At 40.4% G+C, this 22772-nt stretch overlaps 24 non-coding genes across 24 annotated transcripts; all 24 read left to right on the top strand.

The window, feature by feature from the left end:
- The first annotated feature begins 668 nt into the window (after positions 1-668).
- On the top strand, positions 669-742 carry trnat-agu (transfer RNA threonine (anticodon AGU)). The gene has a single exon. It is a non-coding gene; the product is annotated as a tRNA-Thr (tRNA).
- A 237-nt stretch (positions 743-979) lies between these two features.
- On the top strand, positions 980-1054 carry trnat-agu (transfer RNA threonine (anticodon AGU)). Its single transcript has one exon. It is a non-coding gene; the product is annotated as a tRNA-Thr (tRNA).
- A 2740-nt stretch (positions 1055-3794) lies between these two features.
- Positions 3795-3868, top strand: trnat-agu (transfer RNA threonine (anticodon AGU)). The gene has a single exon. It is a non-coding gene; the product is annotated as a tRNA-Thr (tRNA).
- Positions 3869-4883: 1015 nt separating this feature from the next.
- trnat-agu (transfer RNA threonine (anticodon AGU)) lies at positions 4884-4957 on the top strand. Its single transcript has one exon. It is a non-coding gene; the product is annotated as a tRNA-Thr (tRNA).
- A 238-nt stretch (positions 4958-5195) lies between these two features.
- trnat-agu (transfer RNA threonine (anticodon AGU)) lies at positions 5196-5269 on the top strand. Its single transcript has one exon. It is a non-coding gene; the product is annotated as a tRNA-Thr (tRNA).
- A 1017-nt stretch (positions 5270-6286) lies between these two features.
- On the top strand, positions 6287-6360 carry trnat-agu (transfer RNA threonine (anticodon AGU)). The gene has a single exon. It is a non-coding gene; the product is annotated as a tRNA-Thr (tRNA).
- A 433-nt stretch (positions 6361-6793) lies between these two features.
- Positions 6794-6867, top strand: trnat-agu (transfer RNA threonine (anticodon AGU)). The gene has a single exon. It is a non-coding gene; the product is annotated as a tRNA-Thr (tRNA).
- A 1016-nt stretch (positions 6868-7883) lies between these two features.
- trnat-agu (transfer RNA threonine (anticodon AGU)) lies at positions 7884-7957 on the top strand. Its single transcript has one exon. It is a non-coding gene; the product is annotated as a tRNA-Thr (tRNA).
- Positions 7958-8194: 237 nt separating this feature from the next.
- trnat-agu (transfer RNA threonine (anticodon AGU)) lies at positions 8195-8268 on the top strand. Its single transcript has one exon. It is a non-coding gene; the product is annotated as a tRNA-Thr (tRNA).
- Positions 8269-9595: 1327 nt separating this feature from the next.
- Positions 9596-9669, top strand: trnat-agu (transfer RNA threonine (anticodon AGU)). The gene has a single exon. It is a non-coding gene; the product is annotated as a tRNA-Thr (tRNA).
- A 1329-nt stretch (positions 9670-10998) lies between these two features.
- On the top strand, positions 10999-11072 carry trnat-agu (transfer RNA threonine (anticodon AGU)). The gene has a single exon. It is a non-coding gene; the product is annotated as a tRNA-Thr (tRNA).
- A 1018-nt stretch (positions 11073-12090) lies between these two features.
- Positions 12091-12164, top strand: trnat-agu (transfer RNA threonine (anticodon AGU)). The gene has a single exon. It is a non-coding gene; the product is annotated as a tRNA-Thr (tRNA).
- Positions 12165-12401: 237 nt separating this feature from the next.
- Positions 12402-12475, top strand: trnat-agu (transfer RNA threonine (anticodon AGU)). The gene has a single exon. It is a non-coding gene; the product is annotated as a tRNA-Thr (tRNA).
- A 1018-nt stretch (positions 12476-13493) lies between these two features.
- On the top strand, positions 13494-13567 carry trnat-agu (transfer RNA threonine (anticodon AGU)). Its single transcript has one exon. It is a non-coding gene; the product is annotated as a tRNA-Thr (tRNA).
- Positions 13568-13804: 237 nt separating this feature from the next.
- On the top strand, positions 13805-13878 carry trnat-agu (transfer RNA threonine (anticodon AGU)). Its single transcript has one exon. It is a non-coding gene; the product is annotated as a tRNA-Thr (tRNA).
- Positions 13879-16913: 3035 nt separating this feature from the next.
- trnat-agu (transfer RNA threonine (anticodon AGU)) lies at positions 16914-16987 on the top strand. Its single transcript has one exon. It is a non-coding gene; the product is annotated as a tRNA-Thr (tRNA).
- Positions 16988-18005: 1018 nt separating this feature from the next.
- Positions 18006-18079, top strand: trnat-agu (transfer RNA threonine (anticodon AGU)). Its single transcript has one exon. It is a non-coding gene; the product is annotated as a tRNA-Thr (tRNA).
- A 237-nt stretch (positions 18080-18316) lies between these two features.
- Positions 18317-18390, top strand: trnat-agu (transfer RNA threonine (anticodon AGU)). The gene has a single exon. It is a non-coding gene; the product is annotated as a tRNA-Thr (tRNA).
- A 1014-nt stretch (positions 18391-19404) lies between these two features.
- trnat-agu (transfer RNA threonine (anticodon AGU)) lies at positions 19405-19478 on the top strand. The gene has a single exon. It is a non-coding gene; the product is annotated as a tRNA-Thr (tRNA).
- Positions 19479-19715: 237 nt separating this feature from the next.
- trnat-agu (transfer RNA threonine (anticodon AGU)) lies at positions 19716-19789 on the top strand. The gene has a single exon. It is a non-coding gene; the product is annotated as a tRNA-Thr (tRNA).
- A 1018-nt stretch (positions 19790-20807) lies between these two features.
- trnat-agu (transfer RNA threonine (anticodon AGU)) lies at positions 20808-20881 on the top strand. Its single transcript has one exon. It is a non-coding gene; the product is annotated as a tRNA-Thr (tRNA).
- A 238-nt stretch (positions 20882-21119) lies between these two features.
- trnat-agu (transfer RNA threonine (anticodon AGU)) lies at positions 21120-21193 on the top strand. Its single transcript has one exon. It is a non-coding gene; the product is annotated as a tRNA-Thr (tRNA).
- Positions 21194-22211: 1018 nt separating this feature from the next.
- Positions 22212-22285, top strand: trnat-agu (transfer RNA threonine (anticodon AGU)). The gene has a single exon. It is a non-coding gene; the product is annotated as a tRNA-Thr (tRNA).
- Positions 22286-22522: 237 nt separating this feature from the next.
- On the top strand, positions 22523-22596 carry trnat-agu (transfer RNA threonine (anticodon AGU)). The gene has a single exon. It is a non-coding gene; the product is annotated as a tRNA-Thr (tRNA).
- The last annotated feature ends 176 nt before the right edge of the window (positions 22597-22772 follow it).

The following is a 22772-nucleotide window of genomic DNA, read 5'->3' on the forward strand; positions in this document are numbered from 1 at the left end:
CAAATCCGGATCAGCGCACTGCAATGTCATTTCAAAAGGGTTGTATTTTGAACGAGATTAAACTTACTGTGTAAGCGAAGAAACTCAACAACTGTGCTATTTGACCAAGACCCCATTTCATGGTAGGTTAATTACTTACATTATTACATTATCTCCTGTGTTAGAGGAGTTTACCATTTTCAAGCTCGACACCCAAATGTGAATTGTAGTGTCCTCGAACAACCAAAATAATAATGACATAATGTATGATTCTGAATGTTTACTGATATCTTGCGACCCACCTATCACATGTTAATAACCGCTTTGGGTCCAAAATCGTTGTTTAAGAATCCATGCCAGAAGTTCTTGAGTTTATTCATCTCGAGACCCAAGTGAAAATGGTACTGTCCTCGAATGACCATAATTAAGAAGAAATAGTATGCGATTACAAATGTTTACTGATATCTCGCTACCCACCTTTCACATGCTCAGGCCCACTTTGGGACCCAGAACATAGGTTAAGAAACCCTGTTGCTTGACAATTGAAGGTGTCCGTATCGATTCCAATATTAGTAAATGACATTTGTTTTGTGACGTGTTTTTGCTAGACAGAGATATGGGTTAACTGAATGACTGGTTTGATTAAATTGGTGTGGGAATTCTTATCTGCAATAGATATTATATTAATGGGTGCTGTGGCTTAGTTGGTTAAAGCGCCTGTCTAGTAAACAGGCGATCCTGAGTTCAACTCTCAGCAGTACCTTTTCAAGCATTTGATTGTACACATTGGTGGAGAAGGTCAGAGGGGAGGTCCCAAAACATATCTTAAGAAACCCTGTTGCTTGACAATTGAAGGTGTCCGTATCTATTCCAATATTAGTAAATGACATTTTTTTTGTGACGTGTTTTTGCTAGACAGAGATATGGGTTAAATGAATGAGACTGGTTGGATTCAAATAGGTGTGGTAGTTCTTATCTGCAATAGGAGGTCATATAAATGGGTGCTGTGGCTTAGTTGGTTAAAGCGCCTGTCTAGTAAACAGGAGATCCTGAGTTCAAATCTCAGGCAGTACCTCTTCAAGCATTTGATTGTACACATTGGTGGAGAAGGTCAGAGGGGAGGGAACTCTGATTTTCTCACCAATGTGTTTAGAGAATTAGGCAAGTGAAGATGTGAGGAGGATGCAATTGAGATATTCCAATGTTACGGAAAAAGGGCTCTTTTTGAATGAGTTAAACGTACCGACTGTGGAAAGCGCAACTGGGTCTTCAGTTTATTCATTACCGAGGCCCAAATGAAAAGAGTTCAGCCAGCTTGTACACGTCACTTTCAAAGGATGAGTAGGCTCTACACGCCAGCTCTTGAAGCCAGCAGTGATCGTATAGCAGTTAGTACTCTGAGTTGTGGCCTCAGCAACCCCGGTCCAAATCCGGATCAGCGCACTGCAATGTCATTTCAAAAGGGTTGTATTTTGAACGAGATTAAACTTACTGTGTAAGCGAAGAAACTCAACAAACTGTGCTATTTGACCAAGACCCCATTTCATGGTAGGTTATTTACTTACATTATTACATTATCTCCTGTGTTAGAGGAGTTTACCATTTTTCAAGCTCGACACCCAAATGTGAATTGTAGTGTCCTCGAACAACCAAAATAATAATGACATAATGTATGATTCTGAATGTTACTGATATCTTGCGACCCACCTATCACATGTTAATAACCGCTTTGGGTCCAAAATCGTTGTTAAGAATCCATGCCAGAAGTTCTTGAGTTTATTCATCTCGAGACCCAAGTGAAAATGGTACTGTCCTCGAATGACCATAATTAAGAAGAAATAGTATGCGATTACAAATGTTTACTGATATCTCGCTACCCACCTTTCACATGCTCAGGCCCACTTTGGGACCCAGAACATAGGTCAAGAAACCCTGTGCTTGACAATTGAAGGTGTCCGTATCGATTCCAATATTAGTAAATGACATTTTGTTTTGTGACGTGTTTTTGCTAGACAGAGATATGGGTTAACTGAATGACTGGTTTGATTAAATTGGTGTGGGAATTCTTATCTGCAATAGATATTATATAATGGGTGCTGTGGCTTAGTTGGTTAAAAGCGCTGTCTAGTAAACAGGCGATCTGAGTTCAACTCTCAGCAGTACCTTTTCAAGCATTTGATTGTACACATTGTGGAGAAGGTCAGAGGGGAGGTCCCAAAACATATCTTAAGAAACCCTGTTGCTTGACAATTGAAGGTGTCCGTATCGATTCCAATAATTAAATTACATTTTTTTTGTGACGTGTTTTTGCTAGACAGAGATATGGGTTAAATGAATGAGACTGGTTGGATTCAAATAGGTGTGGGTAGTTCTTATCTGCAATAGGAGGTCATCTAAATGGGGTGCTGTGGCTTAGTTGGTTAAGCGCCCTGTCTAGTAACACAGGAGATCCTGAGTTCAAATTCTCAGGCAGTACCTCTTCAAGCATTTGATTGTACACATTGGTGGGAGAAGGTCAGAGGGGAGGGAGGAATCTGATTTTTCTCACCAATGGGTTTAGAGAATTAGGCAAGTGAAGAATGTGAGGAAGGATGCAATTGAGATATTCCAATGTTACGGAAAAAGGGCTCTTTTTGAATGAGTTAAACGTACCGACTGTGGGAAAGCGCAACTGGGTCTTCAGTTTATTCATTACCGAGGCCCAAATGAAAAGAGTTCAGCCAGCTTGTACACGTCACTTTCAAAGGAATGAGTAGGCTCTACACGCCAGCTCTTGAAGCCAGCAGTGATCGTATAGCGGTTAGTACTCTGAGTTGTGGCCTCAGCAACCCCGGTCCAAATCCGGATCAGCGCACTGCAATGTCATTTCAAAAGGGTTGTATTTTGAACGAGATTAAACTTACTGTGTAAGCGAAGAAAACTCAACAACTGTGCTATTTGACCAAGACCCCATTTCATGGTAGGTTAATTACTTACATTATTACATTATCTCCTGTGTTAGAGGAGTTTACCATTTTCAAGCTCGACACCCAAATGTGAATTGTAGTGTCCTCGAACAACCAAAATAATAATGACATATGTATGATTCTGAATGTTTACTGATATCTTGCGACCCACCTATCACATGTTAATAACCGCTTTGGGTCCAAAATCGTTGTTTAAGAATCCATGCCAGAAGTTCTTGAGTTTATTCATCTCGAGACCCAAGTGAAAATGGTACTGTCCTCGAATGACCATAATTAAGAAGAAATAGTATGCGATTACAAATGTTTACTGATATCTCGCTACCCACCTTTCACATGCTCAGGCCCACTTTGGGACCCAGAACATAGGTTAAGAAACCCTGTGCTTGACAATTGAAGGTGTCCGTATCGATCCAATATTAGTAAATGACATTTGTTTTGTGACGTGTTTTTGCTAGACAGAGATATGGGTTAACTGAATGACTGGTTTGATTAAATTGGGTCGTGGGAATTCTTATCTTCAATAGATATTATATTAATGGGTGCTGTGCTAGTTTGGTTAAAGCGCCTGTCTAGTAAACAGGCGATCCTGAGTTCAACTCTCAGCAGTACCTTTTCAAGCATTTGATTGTACACATTGGTGGGAGAAGGTCAGAGGGGAGGTCCCAAAACATATCTTAAGAAACCCTGTTGCTTGACAATTGAAGGTGTCCGTATCTATTCCAATATTAGTAAATGACATTTTTTTTGTGAAGTGTTTTTGCTAGACAGAGATATGGGTTAAATGAATGAGACTGGTTGGATTCAAATAGGTGTGGTAGTTCTTATCTGCAATAGGAGGTCATATAAATGGGTGCTGTGGCTTAGTTGGTTAAAGCGCCTGTCTAGTAAACAGGAGATCCTGAGTTCAAATCTCAGCAGTACCTCTTCAAGCATTTGATTGTACACATTGGTGGAGAAGGTCAGAGGGGAGGGAACTCTGATTTTCTCACCAATGGGTTTAGAGAATTCGGCAAGTGAAGATGTGAGGAGGATGCAATTGAGATATTCCAATGTTACGGAAAAAGGGCTCTTTTTGAATGAGTTAAACGTACCGACTGTGGAAAGCGCAACTTAGGGTCTTCAGTTTATTCATTACCGAGGCCCAAATGAAAAGAGTTCAGCCAGCTTGTACACGTCACTTTCAAAGGATGAGTAGGCTCTACACGCCAGCTCTTGAAGCCAGCAGTGATCGTATAGCGGTTAGTACTCTGAGTTGTGGCCTCAGCAACCCCGGTCCAAATCCGGATCAGCGCACTGCAATATCATTTCAAAAGGGTTGTATTTTGAACGAGATTAAACTTACTGTGTAAGCGAAGAAACTCAACAACTGTGCTATTTGACCAAGACCCCATTTCATGGTAGGTTATTACTTACATTATACATTATCTCCTGTGTTAGAGGAGTTTACCATTTTCAAGCTCGACACCCAAATGTGAATTGTAGTGTCCTCGAACAACCAAAATAATAATGACATAATGTATGATTCTGAATGTTTACTGATATCTTGCGACCCACCTATCACATGTTAATAACCGCTTTGGGTCCAAAATCGTTGTTTAAGAATCCATGCCAGAAGTTCTTGAGTTTATTCATCTCGAGACCCAAGTGAAAATGGTACTGTCCTCGAATGACCATAATTAAGAAGAAATAGTATGCGATTACAAATGTTTACTGATATCTCGCTACCCACCTTTCACAGCTCAGGCCCACTTTGGGACCCAGAACATAGGTAAGAAACCCTGTTGCTTGACAATTGAAGGTGTCCGTATCGATTCCAATATTAGTAAATGACATTTGTTTTGTGACGTGTTTTTGCTAGACAGAGATATGGGTTAACTGAATGACTGGTTTGATTAAATTGGCGTGGGAATTCTATCTGCAATAGATATTATATTAATGGGTGCTGTGGCTTAGTTGGTTAAAGCGCCTGTCTAGTAAACAGGCGATCCTGAGTTCAACTCTCAGCAGTACCTTTCAAGCATTTGATTGTACACATTGGTGGAGAAGGTCAGAGGGGAGGTCCCAAAACATATCTTAAGAAACCCTGTTGCTTGACAATTGAAGGTGTCCGTATCTATTCCAATATTAGTAAATGACATTTTTTTTTGTGACGTGTTTTTGCTAGACAGAGATATGGGTTAAATGAATGAGGACTGGTTGGATTCAAATAGGTGTGGTAGTTCTTATCTGCAATAGGAGGTCATATAAATGGGTGCTGTGGCTTAGTTGGTTAAAGTGCCTGTCTAGTAAACAGGAGATCCTGAGTTCAAATCTCAGCAGTACCTCTTCAAGCATTTGATTGTACACATTGGTGGAGAAGGTCAGAGGGGAGGGAACTCTGATTTTCTCACCAATGGTTTAGAGAATTAGGCAAGTGAAGATGTGAGGAGGATGCAATTGAGATATTCCAATGTTACGGAAAAAGGGCTCTTTTTGAATGAGTTAAACGTACCGACTGTGGAAAGCGCTACTGGGTCTTCAGTTTATTCATTACCGAGGCCCAAATGAAAAGAGTTCAGCCAGCTTGTACACGTCACTTTCAAAGGATGAGTAGGCTCTACACGCCAGCTCTTGAAGCCAGCAGTGATCGTATAGCGGTTAGTACTCTGAGTTGTGGCCTCAGCAACCCCGGTCCAAATCCGGATCAGCGCACTGCAATATCATTTCAAAAGGGTTGTATTTTGAACGAGATTAAACATACTGTGTAAGCGAAGAAACTCAACAACTGTGCTATTTGACCAAGACCCCATTTCATGGTAGGTTAATTACTTACATTATTACATTATCTCCTGTGTTAGAGGAGTTTACCATTTTTCAAGCTCGACACCCAAATGTGAATTGTAGTGTCCTCGAACAACCAAAATAATAATGACATAATGTATGATTCTGAATGTTTACTGATATCTTGCGACCCACCTATCACATGTTAATAACCGCTTTGGGTCCAAAATCGTTGTTAAGAATCCATGCCAGAAGTTCTTGAGTTTATTCATCTCGAGACCCAAGTGAAAATGGTACTGTCCTCGAATGACCATAATTAAGAAGAAATAGTATGCGATTACAAATGTTTACTGATATCTCGCTACCCACCTTTCACATGCTCAGGCCCACTTTGGGACCCAGAACATAGGTTAAGAAACCCTGTTGCTTGACAATTGAAGGTGTCCGTATCGATTCCAATATTAGTAAATGACATTTGTTTTGTGACGTGTTTTTGCTAGACAGAGATATGGGTTAACTGAATGACTGGTTTGATTAAATTGGCGTGGGAATTCTTATCTGCAATAGATATTATATTAATGGGTGCTGTGGCTTAGTTGGTTAAAGCGCCTGTCTAGTAAACAGGCGATCCTGAGTTCAACTCTCAGCAGTACCTTTTCAAGCATTTGATTGTACACATTGGTGGAGAAGGTCAGAGGGGAGGTCCCAAAACATATCTTAAGAAACCCTGTTGCTTGACAATTGAAGGTGTCCGTATCTATTCCAATATTAATAAATGACATTTTTTTTGTGACGTGTTTTTGCTAGACAGAGATATGGGTTAAATGAATGAGACTGGTTGGAATCTAAAATGGGGTGTGGTAGTTCTTATCTGCAATAGGAGGTCCCTTACTTTGGGACCCAGAACATAGGTTAAGAAACCCTGTTGCTTGACAATTGAACGTGTCCGTATCGATTCCAATATTAGTAAATGACATTTTTTTGTGACGTTGTTTTTGCTAGACAGAGATATGGGTTAAATGAAATGAGACTGGTTGGATTCAAATAGGTGTGGTAGTTCTTATCTCCAATAGGAGGTCATATAAATGGGTGCTGTGGCTTAGTTGGTTAAAGCGCCTGTCTAGTAAACAGGAGATCCTGAGTTCAAATCTCAGCAGTACCTCTTCAAGCATTTGATGTGTACACATTGGTGGAGAAGGTCAGAAGGGAGGGAACTCTGATTTCTCACCAATGTGTTTAGAGAATTAGGCAAGTGAAGATGTGAGGAGGATGCAATTGAGATATTCCAATGTTACGGAAAAAGGGCTCTTTTTGAATGAGTTAAACGTACCGACTGTGGAAAGCGCAACTGGGTCTTCGGTTTATTCATTACCGAGGCCCAAATGAAAAGAGTTCAGCCAGCTTGTACACGTCACTTTCAAAGGATGAGTAGGCTCTACACGCCAGCTCTTGACGCCAGCAGTGATCGTATAGCGGTTAGTACTCTGAGTTGTGGCCTCAGCAACCCCGGTCCAAATCCGGATCAGCGCACTGCAATGTCATTTCAAAAGGGTTGTATTTTGAACGAGATTAAACTTACTGTGTAAGCGAAGAAACTCAACAACTGTTCTATTTGACCAAGACCCCATTTCATGGTAGGTTATTTACTTACATTATTACATTATCTCCTGTGTTAGAGGAGTTTACCATTTTCAAGCTCGACACCCAATGTGAATTGTAGTGTCCTCGAACAACCAAAATAATAATGACATAATGTATGATTCTGAATGTTTACTGATATCTTGCGACCCACCTATCACATGTTAATAACTGCTTTGGGTCCAAAATCGTTGTTAAGAATCCATGCCAGAAGTTCTTGAGTTTATTCATCTCGAGACCCAAGTGAAAATGGTACTGTCCTCGAATGACCATAATTAAGAAGAAATAGTATGCGATTACAAATGTTTACTGATATCTCGCTACCCACCTTTCACATGCTCAGGCCCACTTTGGGACCCAGAACATAGGTTAAGAAACCCTGTTGCTTGACAATTGAAGGTGTCCGTATCGATTCCAATATTAGTAATTACATTTGTTTTGTGACGTGTTTTTTGCTAGACAGAGATATGGGTTAACTGAATGACTGGTTTGATTAAATTGGTGTGGGAATTCTTATCTGCAATAGATATTATATTAATGGGTGCTGTGGCTTAGTTGGTTAAAGCGCCTGTCTAGTAAACAGGCGATCCTGAGTTCAACTCTCAGCAGTACCTTTTCAAGCATTTGATTGTACACATTGGTGGAGAAGGTCAGAGGGGAGGTCCCAAAACATATCTTAAGAAACCCTGTTGCTTGACAATTGAAGGTGTCCGTATCTATTCCAATATTAGTAAATTACATTTTTTTTGTGACGTGTTTTTGCTAGACAGAGATATGGGTTAAATGAATGAGACTGGTTGGATTCAAATAGGTGTGGTAGTTCTTATCTGCAATAGGAGGTCAGATAAATGGGTGCTGTGGCTTAGTTGGTTAAAGCGCCTGTCTAGTAAACAGGAGATCCTGAGTTCAAATCTCAGCAGTACCTCTTCAAGCATTTGATTGTACACATTGGTGGAGAAGGTCAGAGGGGAGGGAACTCTGATTTTCTCACCAATGTGTTTAGAGAATTAGGCAAGTGAAGATGTGAGGAGGATGCAATTGAGATATTCCAATGTTACGGAAAAAGGGCTCTTTTTGAATGAGTTAAACGTACCGACTGTGGAAAGCGCAACTGGGGCTTCAGTTTATTCATTACCGAGGCCCAAATGAAAAGAGTTCAGCCAGCTTGTACACGTCACTTTCAAAGGATGAGTAGGCTCTACACGCCAGCTCTTGAAGCCAGCAGTGATCGTATAGCAGTTAGTACTCTGAGTTGTGGCCTCAGCAACCCCGGTCCAAATCCGGATCAGCGCACTGCAATGTCATTTCAAAAGGGTTGTATTTTGAACGAGATTAAACTTACTGTGTAAGCGAAGAGAAACTCAACAACTGTGCTATTTGACCAAGACCCCATTTCATGGTAGGTTACTTACATTATTACATTATCTCCTGTGTTAGAGGAGTTTACCATTTTCAAGCTCGACACCCAAATGTGAATTGTAGTGTCCTCGAACAACCAAAATAATAATGACATTATGTATGATTCTGAATGTTTACTGATATCTTGCGACCCACCTATCACATGTTAATAACCGCTTTGGGTCCAAAATCGTTGTTTAAGAATCCATGCCAGAAGTTCTTGAGTTTATTCATCTCGAGACCCAAGTGAAAATGGTACTGTCCTCGAATGACCATAATTAAGAAGAAATAGTATGCGATTACAAATGTTTACTGATATCTCGCTACCCACCTTTCACATGCTCAGGCCCACTTTGGGACCCAGAACATAGGTTAAGAAACCCTGTTGCTTGACAATTGAAGGTGTCCGTATCGATTCCAATATTAGTAAATGACATTGGTTTTGTGACGTGTTTTTGCTAGACAGAGATATGGGTTAACTGAATGACTGGTTTGATTAAATTGGTGTGGGAATTCTTATCTGCAATAGATATTATATTAATGGGTGCTGGGGCTTAGTTGGTTAAAGCGCCTGTCTAGTAAACAGGCGACCCTGAGTTCAACTCTCAGCAGTACCTTTTCAAGCATTTGATTGTACACATTGGTGGAGAAGGTCAGAGGGGAGGTCCCAAAACATATCTTAAGAAACCCTGTTGCTTGACAATTGAAGGTGTCCGTATCTATTCCAATATTAGTAAATAACATTTTTTTTGTGACGTGTTTTTGCTAGACAGAGATATGGGTTAAATGAATGAGACTGGTTGGATTCAAATAGGTGTGGTAGTTCTTATCTGCAATAGGAGGTCATATAAATGGGTGCTGTGGCTTAGTTGGTTAAAGCGCCTGTCTAGTAAACAGGTGATCCTGAGTTCAAATCTCAGCAGTACCTCTTCAAGCATTTGATTGTACACATTGGTGGAGAAGGTCAGAGGGGAGGGAACTCTGATTTTCTCACCAATGTGTTTAGAGAATTAGGCAAGTGAAGATGTGAGGAGGATGCAATTGAGATATTCCAATGTTACGGAAAAAGGGCTCTTTTTGAATGAGTTAAACGTACCGACTGTGGAAAGCGCAACTGGGTCTTCGGTTTATTCATTACCGAGGCCCAAATGAAAAGAGTTCAGCCAGCTTGTACAGGTCACTTTCAAAGGATGAGTAGGCTCTACACGCCAGCTCTTGAAGCCAGCAGTGATCGTATAGCGGTTAGTGCTCTGAGTTGTGGCCTCAGCAACCCCGGTCCAAATCCGGATCAGCGCACTGCAATGTCATTTCAAAAGGGTTGTATTTTGAACGAGATTAAACTTACTGTGTAAGCGAAGAGACTCAACAACTGTGCTATTTGACCAAGACCCCATTTCATGGTAGGTTATTTACTTACATTATTACATTATCTCCTGTGTTAGAGGAGTTTACCATTTTCAAGCTCGACACCCAAATGTGAATTGTAGTGTCCTCGAACAACCAAAATAATAATGACATAATGTATGATTCTGAATGTTTACTGATATCTTGCGACCCACCTATCACATGTTAATAACTGCTTTGGGTCCAAAATCGTTGTTTAAGAATCCATGCCAGAAGTTCTTGAGTTTATTCATCTCGAGACCCAAGTGAAAATGGTACTGTCCTCGAATGACCATAATTAAGAAGAAATAGTATGCGATTACAAATGTTTACTGATATCTCGCTACCCACCTTTCACATGCTCAGGCCCACTTTGGGACCCAGAACATAGGTTAAGAAACCCTGTTGCTTGACAATTGAAGGTGTCCGTATCGATTCCAATATTAGTAAATGACATTTGTTTTGTGACGTGTTTTTGCTAGACAGAGATATGGGTTAACTGAATGACTGGTTTGATTAAATTGGTGTGGGAATTCTTATCTGCAATAGATATTATATTAATGGGTGCTGTGGCTTAGTTGGTTAAAGCGCCTGTCTAGTAAACAGGCGACCCTGAGTTCAACTCTCAGCAGTACCTTTTCAAGCATTTGATTGTACACATTGGTGGAGAAGGTCAGAGGGGAGGTCCCAAAACATATCTTAAGAAACCCTGTTGCTTGACAATTGAAGGTGTCCGTATCTATTCCAATATTAGTAAATTAAATTTTTTTTGTTACGTGTTTTTGCTAGACAGAGATATGGGTTAAATGAATGAGACTGGTTGGATTCAAATAGGTGTGGTAGTTCTTATCTGCAATAGGAGGTCATATAAATGGGTGCTGTGGCTTAGTTGGTTAAAGCGCCTGTCTAGTAAACAGGAGATCCTGAGTTCAAATCTCAGCAGTACCTCTTCAAGTATTTGATTGTACACATTGGTGGAGAAGGTCAGAGGGGAGGGAACTCTGATTTTCTCACCAATGTGTTTAGAGAATTAGGCAAGTGAAGATGTGAGGAGGATGCAATTGAGATATTCCAATGTTACGGAAAAAGGGCTCTTTTTGAATGAGTTAAACGTACCGACTGTGGAAAGCGCAACTGGGTCTTCAGTTTATTCATTACCGAGGCCCAAATGAAAAGAGTTCAGCCAGCTTGTACACGTCACTTTCAAAGGATGAGTAGGCTCTACACGCCAGCTCTTGAAGCCAGCAGTGATCGTATAGCAGTTAGTACTCTGAGTTGTGGCCTCAGCAACCCCGGTCCAAATCCGGATCAGCGCACTGCAATGTCATTTCAAAAGGGTTGTATTTTGAACGAGATTAAACTTACTGTGTAAGCGAAGAAACTCAACAACTGTGCTATTTGACCAAGACCCCATTTCATGGTAGGTTAATTACTTACATTATTACATTATCTCCTGTGTTAGAGGAGTTTACCATTTTCAAGCTCGACACCCAAATGTGAATTGTAGTGTCCTCGAACAACCAAAATAATAATGACATTATGTATGATTCTGAATGTTTACTGATATCTTGCGACCCACCTATCACATGTTAATAACCGCTTTGGGTCCAAAATCGTTGTTTAAGAATCCATGCCAGAAGTTCTTGAGTTTATTCATCTCGAGACCCAAGTGAAAATGGTACTGTCCTCGAATGACCATAATTAAGAAGAAATAGTATGCGATTACAAATGTTTACTGATATCTCGCTACCCACCTTTCACATGCTCAGGCCCACTTTGGGACCCAGAACATAGGTTAAGAAACCCTGTTGCTTGACAATTGAAGGTGTCCGTATCGATTCCAATATTAGTAAATTACATTTGTTTTGTGACGTGTTTTTGCTAGACAGAGATATGGGTTAACTGAATGACTGGTTTGATTAAATTGGTGTGGGAACTCTTATCTGCAATAGATATTATATTAATGGGTGCTGTGGCTTAGTTGGTTAAAGCGCCTGTCTAGTAAACAGGCGATCCTGAGTTCAACTCTCAGCAGTACCTTTTCAAGCATTTGATTGTACACATTGGTGGAGAAGGTCAGAGGGGAGGTCCCAAAACATATCTTAAGAAACCCTGTTGCTTGACAATTGAAGGTGTCCGTATCTATTCCAATATTAGTAAATGAAATTTTTTTTGTGACGTGTTTTTGCTAGACAGAGATATGGGTTAAATGAATGAGACTGGTTGGATTCAAATAGGTGTGGTAGTTTTTATCTGCAATAGGAGGTCATATAAATGGGTGCTGTGGCTTAGTTGGTTAAAGCGCCTGTCTAGTAAACAGGAGATCCTGAGTTCAAATCTCAGCAGTACCTCTTCAAGCATTTGATTGTACACATTGGTGGAGAAGGTCAGAGGGGAGGGAACTCTGATTTTCTCACCAATGTGTTTAGAGAATTAGGCAAGTGAAGATGTGAGGAGGATGCAATTGAGATATTCCAATGTTACGGAAAAAGGGCTCTTTTTGAATGAGTTAAACGTACCGACTGTGGAAAGCGCAACTGGGTCTTCGGTTTATTCATTACCGAGGCCCAAATGAAAAGAGTTCAGCCAGCTTGTACACGTCACTTTCAAAGGATGAGTAGGCTCTACACGCCAGCTCTTGAAGCCAGCAGTGATCGTATAGCGGTTAGTACTCTGAGTTGTGGCCTCAGCAACCCCGGTCCAAATCCGGATCAGCGCACTGCAATGTCATTTCAAAAGGGTTGTATTTTGAACGAGATTAAACTTACTGTGTAAGCGAAGAAACTCAACAACTGTGCTATTTGACCAAGACCCCATTTCATGGTAGGTTATTTACTTACATTATTACATTATCTCCTGTGTTAGAGGAGTTTACCATTTTCAAGCTCGACACCCAAATGTGAATTGTAGTGTCCTCGAACAACCAAAATAATAATGACATAATGTATGATTCTGAATGTTTACTGATATCTTGCGACCCACCTATCACATGTTAATAACCGCTTTGGGTCCAAAATCGTTGTTTAAGAATCCATGCCAGAAGTTCTTGAGTTTATTCATCTCGAGACCCAAGTGAAAATGGTACTGTCCTCGAATGACCATAATTAAGAAGAAATAGTATGCGATTACAAATGTTTACTGATATCTCGCTACCCACCTTTCACATGCTCAGGCCCACTTTGGGACCCAGAACATAGGTTAAGAAACCCTGTTGCTTGACAATTGAAGGTGTCCGTATCGATTCCAATATTAGTAAATGACATTTGTTTTGTGACGTGTTTTTGCTAGACAGAGATATGGGTTAACTGAATGACTGGTTTGATTAAATTGGTGTGGGAATTCTTATCTGCAATAGATATTATATTAATGGGTGCTGTGGCTTAGTTGGTTAAAGCGCCTGTCTAGTAAACAGGCGATCCTGAGTTCAACTCTCAGCAGTACCTTTTCAAGCATTTGATTGTACACATTGGTGGAGAAGGTCAGAGGGGAGGTCCCAAAACATATCTTAAGAAACCCTGTTGCTTGACAATTGAAGGTGTCCGTATCTATTCCAATATTAGTAAATTACATTTTTTTTGTGACGTGTTTTTGCTAGACAGAGATATGGGTTAAATGAATGAGACTGGTTGGATTCAAATAGGTGTGGTAGTTCTTATCTGCAATAGGAGGTCATATAAATGGGTGCTGTGGCTTAGTTGGTTAAAGCTCCTGTCTAGTAAACAGGAGATCCTGAGTTCAAATCTCAGCAGTACCTCTTCAAGCATTTGATTGTACACATTGGTGGAGAAGGTCAGAGGGGAGGGAACTCTGATTTTCTCACCAATGTGTTTAGAGAATTAGGCAAGTGAAGATGTGAGGAGGATGCAATTGAGATATTCCAATGTTACGGAAAAAGGGCTCTTTTTGAATGAGTTAAACGTACCGACTGTGGAAAGCGCAACTGGGTCTTCAGTTTATTCATTACCGAGGCCCAAATGAAAAGAGTTCAGCCAGCTTGTACACGTCACTTTCAAAGGATGAGTAGGCTCTACACGCCAGCTCTTGAAGCCAGCAGTGATCGTATAGCGGTTAGTACTCTGAGTTGTGGCCTCAGCAACCCCGGTCCAAATCCGGATCAGCGCACTGCAATGTCATTTCAAAAGGGTTGTATTTTGAACGAGATTAAACTTACTGTGTAAGCGAAGAAACTCAACAACTGTGCTATTTGACCAAGACCCCATTTCATGGTAGGTTATTTACTTACATTATTACATTATCTCCTGTGTTAGAGGAGTTTACCATTTTCAAGCTCGACACCCAAATGTGAATTGTAGTGTCCTCGAACAACCAAAATAATAATGACATAATGTATGATTCTGAATGTTTACTGATATCTTGCGACCCACCTATCACATGTTAATAACCGCTTTGGGTCCAAAATCGTTGTTTAAGAATCCATGCCAGAAGTTCTTGAGTTTATTCATCTCGAGACCCAAGTGAAAATGGTACTGTCCTCGAATGACCATAATTAAGAAGAAATAGTATGCGATTACAAATGTTTACTGATATCTCGCTACCCACCTTTCACATGCTCAGGCCCACTTTGGGACCCAGAACATAGGTTAAGAAACCCTGTTGCTTGACAATTGAAGGTGTCCGTATCGATTCCAATATTAGTAAATGACATTTGTTTTGTGACGTGTTTTTGCTAGACAGAGATATGGGTTAACTGAATGACTGGTTTGATTAAAATGGTGTGGGAATTCTTATCTGCAATAGATATTATATTAATGGGTGCTGTGGCTTAGTTGGTTAAAGCGCCTGTCTAGTAAATAGGCGATCCTGAGTTCAACTCTCAGCAGTACCTTTTCAAGCATTTGATTGTACACATTGGTGGAGAAGGTCAGAGGGGAGGTCCCAAAACATATCTTAAGAAACCCTGTTGCTTGACAATTGAAGGTCTCCGTATCTATTCCAATATTAGTAAATAACATTTTTTTTGTGACGTGTTTTTGCTAGACAGAGATATGGGTTAACTGAATGACTGGTTTGATTAAAATGGTGTGGGAATTCTTATCTGCAATAGATATTATATTAATGGGTGCTGTGGCTTAGTTGGTTAAAGCGCCTGTCTAGTAAATAGGCGATCCTGAGTTCAACTCTCAGCAGTACCTTTTCAAGCATTTGATTGTACACATTGGTGGAGAAGGTCAGAGGGGAGGTCCCAAAACATATCTTAAGAAACCCTGTTGCTTGACAATTGAAGGTGTCCGTATCTATTCCAATATTAGTAAATTACATTTTTTTTGTGACGTGTTTTTGCTAGACAGAGATATGGGTTAAATGAATGAGACTGGTTGGATTCAAATAGGTGTGGTAGTTCTTATCTGCAATAGGAGGTCATATAAATGGGTGCTGTGGCTTAGTTGGTTAAAGCGCCTGTCTAGTAAATAGGAGATCCTAAGTTCAAATCTCAGCAGTACCTCTTCAAGCATTTGATTGTACACATTGGTGGAGAAGGTCAGAGGGGAGGGAACTCTGATTTTCTCACCAATGTGTTTAGAGAATTAGGCAAGTGAAGATGTGAGGAGGATGCAATTGAGATATTCCAATGTTACGGAAAAAGGCCTCTTTTTGAATGAGTTAAACGTACCGACTGTGGAAAGCGCAACTGGGGCTTCAGTTTATTCATTACCGAGGCCCAAATGAAAAGAGTTCAGCCAGCTTGTACACGTCACTTTCAAAGGATGAGTAGGCTCTACACGCCAGCTCTTGAAGCCAGCAGTGATCGTATAGCAGTTAGTACTCTGAGTTGTGGCCTCAGCAACCCCGGTCCAAATCCGGATCAGCGCACTGCAATGTCATTTCAAAAGGGTTGTATTTTGAACGAGATTAAACTTACTGTGTAAGCGAAGAAACTCAACAACTGTGCTATTTGACCAAGACCCCATTTCATGGTAGGTTACTTACATTATTACATTATCTCCTGTGTTAGAGGAGTTTACCATTTTCAAGCTCGACACCCAAATGTGAATTGTAGTGTCCTCGAACAACCAAAATAATAATGACATAATGTATGATTCTGAATGTTTACTGATATCTTGCGACCCACCTATCACATGTTAATAACCGCTTTGGGTCCAAAATCGTTGTTTAAGAATCCATGCCAGAAGTTCTTGAGTTTATTCATCTCGAGACCCAAGTGAAAATGGTACTGTCCTCGAATGACCATAATTAAGAAGAAATAGTATGCGATTACAAATGTTTACTGATATCTCGCTACCCACCTTTCACATGCTCAGGCCCACTTTGGGACCCAGAACATAGGTTAAGAAACCCTGTTGCTTGACAATTGAAGGTGTCCGTATCGATTCCAATATTAGTAAATGACATTTGTTTTGTGACGTGTTTTTGCTAGACAGAGATATGGGTTAACTGAATGACTGGTTTGATTAAATTGGTGTGGGAATTCTTATCTGCAATAGATATTATATTAATGGGTGCTGTGGCTTAGTTGGTTAAAGCCCCTGTCTAGTAAACAGGCGATCCTGAGTTCAACTCTCAGCAGTACCTTTTCAAGCATTTGATTGTACACATTGGTGGAGAAGGTCAGAGGGGAGTTCCCAAAACATATCTTAAGAAACCCTGTTGCTTGACAATTGAAGGTGTCCGTATCTATTCCAATATTAGTAAATTACATTTTTTTTGTGACGTGTTTTTGCTAGACAGAGATATGGGTTAAATGAATGAGACTGGTTGGATTCAAATAGGTGTGGTAGTTCTTATCTGCAATAGGAGGTCATATAAATGGGTGCTGTGGCTTAGTTGGTTAAAGCGCCTGTCTAGTAAACAGGAGATCCTGAGTTCAAATCTCAGCAGTACCTCTTCAAGCATTTGATTGTACACATTGGTGGAGAAGGTCAGAGGGGAGGGAACTCTGATTTTCTCACCAATGTGTTTAGAGAATTAGGCAAGTGAAGATGTGAGGAGGATGCAATTGAGATATTCCAATGTTACGGAAAAAGGGCTCTTTTTGAATGAGTTAAACGTACCGACTGTGGAAAGCGCAACTGGGTCTTCAGTTTATTCATTACCGAGGCCCAAATGAAAAGAGTTCAGCCAGCTTGTACACGTCACTTTCAAAGGATGAGTAGGCTCTACACGCCAGCTCTTGAAGCCAGCAGTGATCGTATAGCGGTTAGTACTCTGAGTTGTGGCCTCAGCAACCCCGGTCCAAATCCGGATCAGCGCACTGCAATGTCATTTCAAAAGGGTTGTATTTTGAACGAGATTAAACTTACTGTGTAAGCGAAGAAACTCAACAACTGTGCTATTTGACCAAGACCCCATTTCATGGTAGGTTATTTACTTACATTATTACATTATCTCCTGTGTTAGAGGAGTTTACCATTTTCAAGCTCGACACCCAAATGTGAATTGTAGTGTCCTCGAACAACCAAAATAATAATGACATAATGTATGATTCTGAATGTTTACTGATATCTTGCGACCCACCTATCACATGTTAATAACCGCTTTGGGTCCAAAATCGTTGTTTAAGAATCCATGCCAGAAGTTCTTGAGTTTATTCATCTCGAGACCCAAGTGAAAATGGTACTGTCCTCGAATGACCATAATTAAGAAGAAATAGTATGCGATTACAAATGTTTACTGATATCTCGCTACCCACCTTTCACATGCTCAGGCCCACTTTGGGACCCAGAACATAGGTTAAGAAACCCTGTTGCTTGACAATTGAAGGTGTCCGTATCGATTCCAATATTAGTAAATGACATTTGTTTTGTGACGTGTTTTTGCTAGACAGAGATATGAGTTAACTGAATGACTGGTTTGATTAAATTGGTGTGGGAATTCTTATCTGCAATAGATATTATATTAATGGGTGCTGTGGCTTAGTTGGTTAAAGCGCCTGTCTAGTAAACAGGCGATCCTGAGTTCAACTCTCAGCAGTACCTTTTCAAGCATTTGATTGTACACATTGGTGGAGAAGGTCAGAGGGGAGGTCCCAAAACATATCTTAAGAAACCCTGTTGCTTGACAATTGAAGGTGTCCGTATCTATTCCAATATTAGTAAATTACATTTTTTTTGTGACGTGTTTTTGCTAGACAGAGATATGGGTTAAATGAATGAGACTGGTTGGATTCAAATAGGTGTGGTAGTTCTTATCTGCAATAGGAGGTCATATAAATGGGTGCTGTGGCTTAGTTGGTTAAAGCGCCTGTCTAGTAAACAGGAGATCCTGAGTTCAAATCTCAGCAGTACCTCTTCAAGCATTTGATTGTACACATTGGTGGAGAAGGTCAGAGGGGAGGGAACTCTGATTTTCTCACCAATGTGTTTAGAGAATTAGGCAAGTGAAGATGTGAGGAGGATGCAATTGAGATATTCCAATGTTACGGAAAAAGGGCTCTTTTTGAATGAGTTAAACGTACCGACTGTGGAAAGCGCAACTGGGGCTTCAGTTTATTCATTACCGAGGCCCAAATGAAAAGAGTTCAGCCAGCTTGTACACGTCACTTTCAAAGGATGAGTAGGCTCTACACGCCAGCTCTTGAAGCCAGCAGTGATCGTATAGCAGTTAGTACTCTGAGTTGTGGCCTCAGCAACCCCGGTCCAAATCCGGATCAGCGCACTGCAATGTCATTTCAAAAGGGTTGTATTTTGAACGAGATTAAACTTACTGTGTAAGCGAAGAAACTCAACAACTGTGCTATTTGACCAAGACCCCATTTCATGGTAGGTTACTTACATTATTACATTATCTCCTGTGTTAGAGGAGTTTACCATTTTCAAGCTCGACACCCAAATGTGAATTGTAGTGTCCTCGAACAACCAAAATAATAATGACATAATGTATGATTCTGAATGTTTACTGATATCTTGCGACCCACCTATCACATGTTAATAACCGCTTTGGGTCCAAAATCGTTGTTTAAGAATCCATGCCAGAAGTTCTTGAGTTTATTCATCTCGAGACCCAAGTGAAAATGGTACTGTCCTCGAATGACCATAATTAAGAAGAAATAGTATGCGATTACAAATGTTTACTGATATCTCGCTACCCACCTTTCACATGCTCAGGCCCACTTTGGGACCCAGAACATAGGTTAAGAAACCCTGTTGCTTGACAATTGAAGGTGTCCGTATCGATTCCAATATTAGTAAATGACATTTGTTTTGTGACGTGTTTTTGCTAGACAGAGATATGGGTTAACTGAATGACTGGTTTGATTAAATTGGTGTGGGAATTCTTATCTGCAATAGATATTATATTAATGGGTGCTGTGGCTTAGTTGGTTAAAGCGCCTGTCTAGTAAACAGGCGATCCTGAGTTCAACTCTCAGCAGTACCTTTTCAAGCATTTGATTGTACACATTGGTGGAGAAGGTCAGAGGGGAGGTCCCAAAACATATCTTAAGAAACCCTGTTGCTTGACAATTGAAGGTGTCCGTATCTATTCCAATATTAGTAAATTACATTTTTTTTGTGACGTGTTTTTGCTAGACAGAGATATGGGTTAAATGAATGAGACTGGTTGGATTCAAATAGGTGTGGTAGTTCTTATCTGCAATAGGAGGTCATATAAATGGGTGCTGTGGCTTAGTTGGTTAAAGCGCCTGTCTAGTAAACAGGAGATCCTGAGTTCAAATCTCAGCAGTACCTCTTCAAGCATTTGATTGTACACATTGGTGGAGAAGGTCAGAGGGGAGGGAACTCTGATTTTCTCACCAATGTGTTTAGAGAATTAGGCAAGTGAAGATGTGAGGAGGATGCAATTGAGATATTCCAATGTTACGGAAAAAGGGCTCTTTTTGAATGAGTTAAACGTACCGACTGTGGAAAGCGCAACTGGGTCTTCAGTTTATTCATTACCGAGGCCCAAATGAAAAGAGTTCAGCCAGCTTGTACACGTCACTTTCAAAGGATGAGTAGGCTCTACACGCCAGCTCTTGAAGCCAGCAGTGATCGTATAGCAGTTAGTACTCTGAGTTGTGGCCTCAGCAACCCCGGTCCAAATCCGGATCAGCGCACTGCAATGTCATTTCAAAAGGGTTGTATTTTGAACGAGATTAAACTTACTGTGTAAGCGAAGAAACTCAACAACTGTGCTATTTGACCAAGACCCCATTTCATGGTAGGTTATTTACTTACATTATTACATTATCTCCTGTGTTAGAGGAGTTTACCATTTTCAAGCTCGACACCCAAATGTGAATTGTAGTGTCCTCGAACAACCAAAATAATAATGACATAATGTATGATTCTGAATGTTTACTGATATCTTGCGACCCACCTATCACATGTTAATAACCGCTTTGGGTCCAAAATCGTTGTTTAAGAATCCATGCCAGAAGTTCTTGAGTTTATTCATCTCGAGACCCAAGTGAAAATGGTACTGTCCTCGAATGACCATAATTAAGAAGAAATAGTATGCGATTACAAATGTTTACTGATATCTCGCTACCCACCTTTCACATGCTCAGGCCCACTTTGGGACCCAGAACATAGGTTAAGAAACCCTGTTGCTTGACAATTGAAGGTGTCCGTATCGATTCCAATATTAGTAAATGACATTTGTTTTGTGACGTGTTTTTGCTAGACAGAGATATGGGTTAACTGAATGACTGGTTTGATTAAATTGGTGTGGGAATTCTTATCTGCAATAGATATTATATTAATGGGTGCTGTGGCTTAGTTGGTTAAAGCGCCTGTCTAGTAAACAGGCGATCCTGAGTTCAACTCTCAGCAGTACCTTTTCAATGCATTTGATTGTACACATTGGTGGAGAAGGTCAGAGGGGAGGTCCCAAAACATATCTTAAGAAACCCTGTTGCTTGACAATTGAAGGTGTCCGTATCTATTCCAATATTAGTAAATTACATTTTTTTTGTGACGTGTTTTTGCTAGACAGAGATATGGGTTAAATGAATGAGACTGGTTGGATTCAAATAGGTGTGGTAGTTCTTATCTGCAATAGGAGGTCATATAAATGGGTGCTGTGGCTTAGTTGGTTAAAGCGCCTGTCTAGTAAACAGGAGATCCTGAGTTCAAATCTCAGCAGTACCTTTTCAAGCATTTGATTGTACACATTGGTGGAGAAGGTCAGAGGGGAGGGAACTCTGATTTTCTCACCAATGTGTTTAGAGAATTAGGCAAGTGAAGATGTGAGGAGGATGCAATTGAGATATTCCAATGTTACGGAAAAAGGGCTCTTTTTGAATGAGTTAAACCTACCGACTGTGGAAAGCGCAACTGGGTCTTCAGTTTATTCATTACCGAGGCCCAAATGAAAAGAGTTCAGCCAACTTGTACACGTCACTTTCAAAGGATGAGTAGGCTCTACACGCCAGCTCTTGAAGCCAGCAGTGATCGTATAGCAGTTAGTACTCTGAGTTGTGGCCTCAGCAACCCCGGTCCAAATCCGGATCAGCGCACTGCAATGTCATTTCAAAAGGGTTGTATTTTGAACGAGATTAAACTTACTGTGTAAGCGAAGAAACTCAACAACTGTGCTATTTGACCAAGACCCCATTTCATGGTAGGTTAATTACTTACATTATTACATTATCTCCTGTGTTAGAGGAGTTTACCATTTTCAAGCTCGACACCCAAATGTGAATTGTAGTGTCCTCGAACAACCAAAATAATAATGACATAATGTATGATTCTGAATGTTTACTGATATCTTGCGACCCACCTATCACATGTTAATAACCGCTTTGGGTCCAAAATCGTTGTTTAAGAATCCATGCCAGAAGTTCTTGAGTTTATTCATCTCGAGACCCAAGTGAAAATGGTACTGTCCTCGAATGACCATAATTAAGAAGAAATAGTATGCGATTACAAATGTTTACTGATATCTCGCTACCCACCTTTCACATGCTCAGGCCCACTTTGGGACCCAGAACATAGGTTAAGAAACCCTGTTGCTTGACAATTGAAGGTGTCCGTATCGATTCCAATATTAGTAAATGACATTTGTTTTGTGACGTGTTTTTGCTAGACAGAGATATGGGTTAACTGAATGACTGGTTTGATTAAATTGGTGTGGGAATTCTTATCTGCAATAGATATTATATTAATGGGTGCTGTGGCTTAGTTGGTTAAAGCGCCTGTCTAGTAAACAGGCGATCCTGAGTTCAACTCTCAGCAGTACCTTTTCAAGCATTTGATTGTACACATTGGTGGAGAAGGTCAGAGGGGAGGTCCCAAAACATATCTTAAGAAACCCTGTTGCTTGACAATTGAAGGTGTCCGTATCTATTCCAATATTAGTAAATTACATTTTTTTTGTGACGTGTTTTTGCTAGACAGAGATATGGGTTAAATGAATGAGACTGGTTGGATTCAAATAGGTGTGGTAGTTCTTATCTGCAATAGGAGGTCATATAAATGGGTGCTGTGGCTTAGTTGGTTAAAGCGCCTGTCTAGTAAACAGGAGATCCTGAGTTCAAATCTCAGCAGTACCTTTTCAAGCATTTGATTGTACACATTGGTGGAGAAGGTCAGAGGGGAGGGAACTCTGATTTTCTCACCAATGTGTTTAGAGAATTAGGCAAGTGAAGATGTGAGGAGGATGCAATTGAGATATTCCAATGTTACGGAAAAAGGGCTCTTTTTGAATGAGTTAAACCTACCGACTGTG

This window comes from Oncorhynchus kisutch, linkage group LG3 (genome assembly GCF_002021735.2).
Source record: "Oncorhynchus kisutch isolate 150728-3 linkage group LG3, Okis_V2, whole genome shotgun sequence".
Lineage (NCBI taxonomy): Eukaryota > Metazoa > Chordata > Actinopteri > Salmoniformes > Salmonidae > Oncorhynchus > Oncorhynchus kisutch.